Source organism: Amaranthus tricolor, chromosome 16 (genome assembly GCF_026212465.1).
Source record: "Amaranthus tricolor cultivar Red isolate AtriRed21 chromosome 16, ASM2621246v1, whole genome shotgun sequence".
Classification (NCBI taxonomy): Eukaryota; Viridiplantae; Streptophyta; class Magnoliopsida; order Caryophyllales; family Amaranthaceae; genus Amaranthus; species Amaranthus tricolor.
In genome coordinates, this window is record NC_080062.1 from 19,719,622 (window position 1) to 19,730,664 (window position 11,043).

Genomic DNA, 11,043 nt, shown 5'->3' on the forward strand with positions numbered 1-11,043 from the left:
CAAGTTCATTTAATTTCATCAATACATTTTAATTATGACGTAAGTTCAACCACATAATTTAATTTCTCTCTTCATTTATTACCAAATTTCTACATTGCCTTAAAATCACCCTATTTCCCTTAAAATCACCACATTTACATTTGACTAGGATTATACCCGTGTCATGCACGGTTCGTACTTTTATCACTTCTCAGATATGCTTGATAGTTATCAATTAAGCATTAGCTAATTGTACTAGATGTAATCATAAAATATAATAAAATTCAAAGTACTAATGATGTTATCATAGTGATACACTTGAATAGATATTATGAATAGTTATTTCCTCATAACTGGATGCTAAAATAAATTTTAGAAAAGATGTACTAAAATTAGTAAACGCGAATGTTCTTGATAACCGTTAAAAGTAGTAGTAGTTGAAAAATCTTCAATCGTACCATATGATATTGTTACATACTTACATGTGTGTTTATTTTTGTGTTACTAAAAAGGTATGTTTGATGACTCTTTTGTTTTGAATTTATAATATAAAATAAGATTGCATGAGTTACTCCCAATATATTACTCTAACTTTATTTTTCAAAGTATTTACCTTCTCTATAAACTTTCACTTTATCGTGCATTGCATTAGAAAATATAAAGAGAGGGGTTAAAAAATAATTATCTAATATTAATAAGCCTTACATTATTTATGTGTTAGAATACACATTATTAATATTGATAATTCATATTAACATTAATGTGAATTTGTGAAGTTTATTTCATCACATATTATTTTATTATAATTACAATCACAATTTCTTCAAATAAAACTCTTCATTGATAATTTGCATTGTATTATGGAAGATGAAGGAAATGACCTAAAAATTGCGTTATAAGTGTGACACTTACACATATAGGTGTCTAAATATATTACATCTATTCTAACATACCGCCGCAGTCGAATCGCAAGGTTTGTGTAGCTGAGACTAAAGCGAAAATCATTAAAAAGGACTTGAGGAAGGCTCTTGGTAAAGATATTAGCAATCTGATAGTGAGATGGAACATAAAGAACATGGATATCACCACATTTAACCTTTTCACGAACTAAATGAATGTCCATCTCGATATGTTTAGTGCGTTGATGATGAACAGAGTTGCCAGACAAGTAACAGTACTAACATTATCACAATAAACAACAGTGATCATAGGAATAGGACAATGAAGCTCAAGAAGTAAGTTTTGAAACCAAAAGGTTTCAGAAACAACATTAGAAACACAACGATATTCAGCCGCAACACTAGACTCAGAAACCTTAGGTTTTCGCTTAGCAAACCAAGATACCAAATGGTCACCCAAAAAATACACTAACAAGAAGTGGAACGACAGGTGTCAGGACATCCACCCAAATCAGCATTCGTATAAGATAATAGAGAAGAAATGGGGGACTTGTACAGCTGCAAACCATGATCATGAGTACCTTGGATATACTGATGAATGCGATGAAGAGCAGCCATATGTTCAACCCGAAGAGCATGCATAAAAAGACATACTTGCTGTACAACATAAGAAATATCTACATGAGTAAAGGTAAGAAACTGCAAAGTCCCAGCCAAATAACGATACAGAGAAGGATTATCTAAGGAGAGCCAGCATCGGCACAAACTTTTCCTAACGTAGTAACAGGAGTAGGAGAAGGTTTGCATTGGACATGCCAACTTTTCAAGAATTTTAGTAGAATACTTTTGTCAAGAAAGAAGGAGACCTGCAGAAGTATGAGAGACAACAATACCCAAGAAATAACTGAGAGGACCTAAGTTCTTTATAGCAAATTCAGAACTCAACTTAGACATAATAGACTGGCGAAGAGAATTAGAAGAGGCAATAAGAACAATATCGTCCACATAAAAAAGAAGATAAGCAATGTCAGATCGTGAAAATACACAAAAAGAGATTCATCAAAAATGCTATCACAGAAACCAATAGTAGTAAAAGAATCTGCAAACAGCTAATATCAGACACAAGGAGCCTATTTAACACCATGAAGAGACTTTCGTAGAAGACAAACATAATAAGGATGAACAGTATCACGAAAACCTAGAGGTTGATGCATATAAACAGTTTCATTCAAGTGACCATGAAGTAAGGATTTTTAACATCAGGCTTATGAATAGGCCATAATCTAACAAAGCAATACTAGCTAAAGATATTGCGAATGGTATCAGGTTTAACCATAGGACTAAAGGTTTCATCACAATCAATGCCTTCCCTTTGAGACTTCACATCACCAACAAGACGCGCCTTATAGTGCTCAAAAGACCCATCAGACTTGGTCTTCAATCGAAAAATACACAAAGATAGAATATATAACATTGGTATTCGAAGGTTGAGGCACAAGATCCCAAGTATGATTTTCAATTAAAGCATCAAAATTTTCCTTCATAGCCTGTTTTCAGTTTGGGTCACGAAGGGCATGTATGGATTTTTGGGGATGAGAGGGAAAAAGAAACAGATAAAACATGAGAACTATATTTGGGATTGGGTTTAAAAATACCAAGTTGACTACCCGTAGTCATGCCGGTGCGAGATGGGCTAGGCAGTGAAGAAGGACGAAGATGAGGAGGGGAGTAAGGTTGTAGAATGTGGGGAATACAGGGGCTGGGAGCAAGTCCAAATGGAAAGGAATCAGGTACTAGGTCGCGTGAGGTAGGCTCAGTGAGGGGGAATGACAGAGCACGCGGCTGGGTAGATGTAACAGACTCAACTTTGTAATCTCAATTATTCAATCAATTAAATCTTTGATTTGAAATTTCTTAATTGCCCAAATACCAAAATCAAAACACCTAAATCCCTAAAACCTTATTATCATTTTCAAATAGCCCAAAAGCTTAGTTATTATTTTATGTTACGAAATTTGTTACATTTTAAAATCTTTATACAATTTAATTAAACGTATACGTTTTAAACCCGTTTTTCACAACGATTTGCAAAACGATTATTTTAATAACTTTAGACTTTATTTTCGTCAAAAATCTATTTTATACTTCTAAGAAATTTTTTGTTATTTTAAGTTACCAAATATTTTCTTTTATTTATTTATTTTACTATTTTGTTACAACGTTCCGTTTTAAGTTCTTTTTCTTAATCGAACTTTGATAAATTATTTTTTCAACTTTATAACTTTGATTTATATGTGTTGACACAAATTATATTTATAATTAGTATTATCAACTTTAAAATGTATTTTTAGCTAATTTTAAGTACAAACTATACTTAATTTTAACACCATACATGATAACCAAACTTATCCATTATTTTGATGTACACCTTCTAGCATAAAAATAGGATAAATTTGAACCAAAACTCAGCCCCCAACATCCCCTACAACCAGCCTCTTCTCCTTAAGCCAAAAACATCATGATTTTACTATTTCTTCACTTACACAAGCTACCTAAAGGTTCTCATACTTAGCCTAGCCTACCTAGACTTGCATGCACCAGCATTAGCCCATTTTTAGAAATCATGAAGCCCCCAAAACATTTCCCCAAGCTGAATTTATCCCCCCCACCCCTTTGATTTTTGCTCATCCTCTAATCCACATTTAAACACATTTTTAACTTTCCTTATTTTTGCTTATGTTTTTCTTATGTACTTAGTTGAGGAATCCCTTGAAGAACAAGCTTCATATCATCCACTTTTAAGTCAAGTTCATCAAATTTTTATTTCTTAAGGTAAGATTTGTCCATTTTAAAAATGATGAATTTTTTTACCCAACACCTTACTAGCTTGAATTTTTGTTTAAATAGGTTTACTCGTATTTTCAAGCTTGAATTATTATTTTTCCAGAACTACTTTGGGAGATTATCATTCTTGGAGCTTATTGAAAAATATATTATTTTGGGAGCATTTTCTTATTTATTCTCTATATTGGCCCTTGTGAATTTTAAATAAAACGGTAACTTCAAAACTGATATAATATATAATAAACACTAAATAGACTATTTTGGACTTGAAAATTTTATGATAACTACCATATACAGTAGGATCATATGTGAACCCTTGGACAAATTTTCATGGAAATTTAAGAATATTAATAATTTTATGTCAGTTTATTAGTAAATTGACCAAACAATTTAGTTAAAATTTATAGGCTCGTTTTTCTTAAACTTTCTCATCCCATACCCTACTCTATTGTTATTGAAGGGTTAGGGAGTGGGTTCTATCACCAGAATGTATGTGTTGAGTGGGTGGGTGTTTCTGTACTGTGGAAAATGCCTGGAATATGGACATGTGTGTGCAATGGGTAATGAAGTGGTAGATGCTACGCAAGATCAACTAAATAAGAAGAAACATTGGGTGGTAAAAACATGTAGTGTTGCATCAGAAAAGTTGGAGCACGTTGATAACAATGCATCTACATAAGCTTTGGACGTGCATAATGTTAATTAGGAATGTGCTATGTTTTTATGATTTATGTTTTACTTATGTGTAGTTAGGATCGAATATTGGTTGGTTCTTCTTTGTTGGCTAGTAGATGTTATGGTTATCCTCTTCCCTATCATTTTGACTACATTTATGTTTTATTGTAGTGATTTAGGAGCTTTACACCTACACATACATGAGAGGCTTAGTGCCTAGAATTAGTATCATATATGCCTTGAAAGAATCAAAAATTGTCTTCGCATTTATCATCATCAACAAATAGTGTATACTTAAACATGAGATACTATGAAATTAAAAATATTATGGAAAATTTAATTCTAATGAAGTAATATGACTTTGTTTATCATATTTCTTTTCATTTATGTGTCATGAAATAGGTGAATAAGTATTTGTTTTGATTAAATTATTGAGAAAATAATTTCATAAGGGTAATTAAGATGTTCGGTTTTTTTTTAAATATATCGTTATGATGGGTAAAAACGACGTTAAATATCTTTTTCGGTTTATGTGTCAGAAAATAGGCGGATAAGTACTTGTTTCGACTGGATCTTCGAAAAAGTTATCCAATGAGGTTAATCGCGACGTCCGTTTTTAGAAAAAATTATCGTTATGATGGGTAAAAGCGATTTTAAAGTGCTAAAATACAAGGGTACAATAGGAAATTGAGAAAATCAAAGGTGATTAGGGGTGATTAACAAAAGTCAAAAGTGATTAGTAATGGTCAATGATCATTTAGGTTGGTCAAAGGTCTATGGGTGGGTCAACGGTCACTTGACTTGAATGACATACACTTTAATACTTTCAGGGCTGTAATTCACAAAAACTCTAAACTTAAAAAGTGTAATTCGCAATTAGTTTTTAGTATAAATGACTCTAAACTGTCAATAAACATACATATGAACTCGCTAGTCACAAAAGAACTTCAAATGTTATCTGTTCATTTTCTATTAGAAAGAGGACCAAGTACCTGCATTATTATCATTTCTTTTTGCAACTCTGTAATATATTAATTATTAGGAAAAATTATAAAAAACTACCTAATCTATAAATCTATTTGCAAAAAATTATTTTTTGTATTCTTTTTTGCAAAAAAACTACCTAATGTGATATATTTATCTACAAATGACTACCACTTAACGGAAATCGTCAATTGATCGTTAAGTTTGAGGGTTTGACCAATTTGAGAGGTTAAGTTGTCCATGTGGCAGTATCTCATTGGTCCTTATTTTTAAATAATTAAAATTAAAACACATAAAAATAAAAATTAAAAGATATTTAACATCATTTTTACCTATCATAACGATTTTTTTTCAAAAAACAGACGTCGCAATTATTCTTATGGGGTAACTCTTTCGAAAATAAGTACTTGCTCTGACTGGATTTTCAAAAGAGTTACTTCATAAGGGCAATTGCGATGTCCGTTTTTTGAATATCATCGTTATGATGGGTAAAACTAACATTAAATATTTTTTTCGGTTTACGTGTCAGGAAATAGGCATAAGTGCTTGTTTTGATTGGATTTCCGAAAGAATTGTCCCATATCTCAACGTCCTTTTATGAAAAAAAATCAATATAATGGGTAAAAATGACGTCAAATATCTTTTATTTTTATTTTTTAATTTATGTGTTTTAATTTTTAATTATTTTAAAATACGAGGACCAATGAGATATTGCCACATAGACAACTTAACCTCTCAAATCAATCAAACCCTCAAACTTAACGGTCAATTAACGTTTCCCGTTAAGTGGCATTTATAGAGAAATATATTACATTAGATAGTTTTTTGCAAAAAAAGAATACATAAGGTAATTTTTCGCAAATAGACATATATATTAGGTAGTTTCTTATAATTATTCCTAATTTTTAAAGATTATGAGTTATTTTGTGAGAAACCGTCTACCGATGACACGATTTCATAACAAGGAGCCCATATGCTAATAATATGTATTAGTTGGATTATTAAACCTATATGCATAGAACGCATCTTGCGGTAAGACGGTTCGTACAAAAATTTGTAAAAAACGAATACAATTTGTAAAAGACGAATACAACCTCTCACTCACCGAGGGATTGCCAAAGTTTTTTCGTTTTGGCCCATCCCTTTTACTTTGTTACACTTTTTATATATGAAAATATTCCATCATATTCTTTTATTCTTATCTATATATTTCAATTCTACATTAATATAAATAACATAATTATATAGTCTCATCTTCTTTTAATATTTATATAATATGCAATTGTGAAAATTAATTGGTAACAGAAATTTCATATTAATTTGGATATAGTAGAAATAGAATTCGGATAAAATAAAAAGACGAATTCACAAAGTGTGATTATGTGTACGTCGGTGCACGTAGGAATGACTGCATTACTTGTATTTTTCCACGTAGAGTTTGAAATTTATACTTTTGATATTGATATTGCAAGTTTCAACTTATAAAAATGTTATCCATTTTAAATTTTGACAATTTATTCATAATAAAATGCCCAAAGTGTAATTCCAACTCATTTAATTCTGGATAAGAATCTTCTTACGTGGATAATTTTGATACTTTCAATTTTTCACAATTGTGCTAAGCACGAATTATTTTTACAATCTTAAGATGAAATTGAAATTTCAACTTAAGTTTAAATATTAGTTAACTCTAGAATTATCTATGCTTGAGTAAGACGCCCAGATAGAAAGAATCCTGTAATGAGAGAGAATGAGTAAAGTTGAGCCTACAAACTTGCATCTTACAATATAAGCTGGATCATTAGCATTAAATTAAGAGAGAAATTTAATGTGGTGACCTTAAATTTTTGGCATTTTCACGTTGTAGATAAATATTTTTTTTTAATTTACGTGGTAATCCTAAACTTTTAACTTTTTTACTTGGTAGGAAAAACGATAAGATTTTTATTAAATTTACGTTATTATTATCCATCACCATGATATTTATTTTCATACAAATTAACGTTGTGATCCCCTTATGGACACATTTTTGGAAACTTTGTTCAAATTGAGTACTTAATTTAACAAAAACTTAACCTTTTGTGTACTACATGAAAAAATTAAAAGCTTAGAGTCACCATGCAGATGAAAAAATAGTTTGTTTATCATGTGAAAATGTTGAAAAATCAAGGTTACCACATGGAATTTTTCAAAATGAAAAAATATAAAATGAAAAAGATAAAAAAATAAATAATTGAGCACATGAGTTATCAGTAAATAGGCAAAGAACAAGTTAAAAAACTAGTAAGTGAGAAAATATCTCTAAATATGCAGTATAATAACTACAAATATTATATATTAAAAATCTTTGTAATAAGATAATCTGATAAATTTCACATAAATATATTTTTTCTTTTATGTATATGCATAAAATCATGATCTAAAATTTCAAATCTTTTTTATTTCCATTTCTATATTGATATTTCATCGCAAACAATAAGTAATGATATGACTTATTATTTCTATTGCATTTTTTTTTCAAATATTCATATCAAACCACTTCTTAGAGTATTATTATTATTATTATTATTATTATCAATAACTTATTATTTGTGTCACAAATAGTTGAAAAGCGTGTAAACAATGATTCATCATTATTTAGTTTGATATATAGATGAATTATGTCGTCCAAAAAATTCTTCAAATGACTCATCTCAAATAAAATCGGGCCTCCAACTTTGAAAATAAATGTATAGTTTTGGTGTGTATAAATATTTTTTAAAAAATTATCGTGTTAAAATTAATAATTATCGACAAAATAATGTAATCTAATCACGAGAAGTTGACAATATATTACTAAGATAAGCATGAAACTTCAAAACTTAGAGCCTCTAAATATCTAAGTCCTTAAGGCTATGTTGCTTATTTCGCAAGCTTTGCTTAACACCCAATGACCCAATCCCATGCATTGCAGTTTAATCTTTAAGATATACTACCTCCTTCCTACTTTATTTTAATGATTCCTTCATTTATCTCTTTTAATTTTATCCACAAATTTATTTTATTCCTTTTTCTAAGGACATTTGTTTATCCCAGCTACTTAGCACAAGGGCGTTCGTTCGTTCGGGCATAAAGACACTTGTTGGAGCTGCTATAGCTTGTTAATTCGAGCACGTGCAAGTTGCCTAATTAAGATAGTTTTGTCTATTAGCAGTTTAACGTTTTGACATCCTTATGTATCTTTATTAATTTCCTAATTAGAGAGGTTATATATGCTTATAAACATAGATTTTAACTAAGAATTAAAAAAAAAATACATTATAAAATACTCTAATTTTGTATTACAAGCAATCTAAAGTATTTATACAATTATCATAATTGTCGGTAGTCAATCAATGTAATAATACATATGACAACGAAACACAATATTTTATGACTTAGAACAGTTACACGCTTGTATGTGTCATGTTGGCTTGTATGCTGATGTATACAGCTAGTTAAGTTACACACTTGATCTTCATAAACGGATGTATCCATGATCACACAACTTCTTTACCTTAAATCTAGTTGTTTATAAACTGTTTGATAAACTGCCTTAGTTTAGAGTTCTTTAAATATAATTGAAAGCATGCTATACTAGATTTAATAAGGAAAAATTACATAGAATAATTTTATCTTTTCTTGATTTTCCTATAATAATCTAACTCTATTATGATTAACCATGAATAATCCTAACTTTAAGGGGGTATTTGCCTAGAGCATTGTTATTAAGATCACGATTTTAATCTACGGTTCTACGATTTAATGATCCAAAAACAAGTGAGCCATTCGAATTGTCCGTAGAAACATAAGTTGGCAAGATCTTACGATTCTAATATGTTAAAAAAAAATTTAGAGGTAGAATCATAACACGATTTATTCAACAAATTTATTCTTAATTTTTATTAATTTTTCCTATGTACTATCTTGAGATAATTTTTCCTATGTACTATCTTGCGATAATTTTTCTTACGATTTAACGATCGATCATTACAATTTTTAAAAAATTACTTTCTTTATTGGTATGAAGATTTAAACTAATTATAAAAATAATTTTCTATCATTCTTAAAAATAAAGTGAATGAAAGTTTAATCAATAAATTAAAACTTTTGAGATGAATAAAATAACAGTAAATGTGTATTTTTTAATATTCTTTTTTCATATATCTCAATTTCGGAATTTCCAACCCATCGATTACCCACCCCTCCACGGTACTATTTTCTTGGGAATTAGGAGGTCTAACACCCATATATATATATATATATATATATATATATATATATATATATATATATATATATATATATATATATATATATATATATATATATATATTCTTGTTGCGAAATGAGGAGGTGCAAGAGACTTGAAATACCTGAAATGAAAGTGTTATCAGAGACAAAGGTCAACGAAATAGAAGTGAGATATCCCATCCGTAGGTGTAACGGTTCGGTTTAAGTAATCCAGAAATCCAACTATCTTGTGCCAAATAAATCCAATATTAACAGTCTCAAAATATAAGTGTAACGATCTGAAATATAATACATATGTAACATTATATTAGCAATATTATTTTGAGATTTTTATAAAAATATATGTTAAAACTCTGAACAAGATATAAATCTTAGAAAATCTAGAAAGATTTATTAGCAACTTAAAATGAATAAGGATGATTTGGTAATTTAATTACCATAGTCTCCCAATGGCTCAATTAGGACTCCCTTCTAAGCTGGAAGTTGCAAGTTTAGTTCAATTTTCACACACACCCATCGTGTTCATCACGTGATATGGTCAATAATTCAGCATATTCCATTGGGTTTTTTCTTGCTTTAATATCATTTTGATTCTTTGTTTCAATATTATATGTGTGTTGGCACTCATCAATGGCTTAAATTTAATAACGACCTTTGATCCCCAAAATGACAAGTTGTTTTCACGTACCCACATGTGGAGCCAATGAGAGGTTGACATCTACATACTACAATAATCTCATTTTCTTTCATTGAATTTTGTTTTATTGAGAGAGATTCAACATTTAATTTTATGATCAGTACATGTATTTTTGGTATGTTTAAAATGTAAGGTTAAGTTTTCCTCATAATAACTGCCAAACTGTACAAGAGCAAAATCGTTGTACCTACTTTGACCAAGATTGGGTAAATGATTGATCTTAGACACAATATACTACACTACAAAAGATTTTGAGTGTGCTACTAAAAACTGAGTCAGTCAACTTTACTTTTATGTGGGTCTTATATATAAGTTCAAATTTATCAGCTTGGTAGTAGGGTCAAAGAAAAAACAATCCTCTATAATAATAATTATTATATTATTAGAAATATTATATGTTAAAACTGTGAAAACAATTAAAAGTAAGATTATTTTTAAAACTAAGATATTATAAATTATGAAAACATATATTTATAAATGGAATGAAATAAGAATGTGAAATGAGAAAATTTTAATATATATGTAGCAAATACAAAGAAATAGAGAGTATATATATTTTATTAACTTGTATTTAAGTGTTGTTTTATGTAAAACTTAACAGCTCATTTTAAAAATCCAATGGATTTATAATTATTCATTTTAATAAAGTTCACACCTAATAATAAGTTAAATTTGGTTCTGATTATTGTGGCA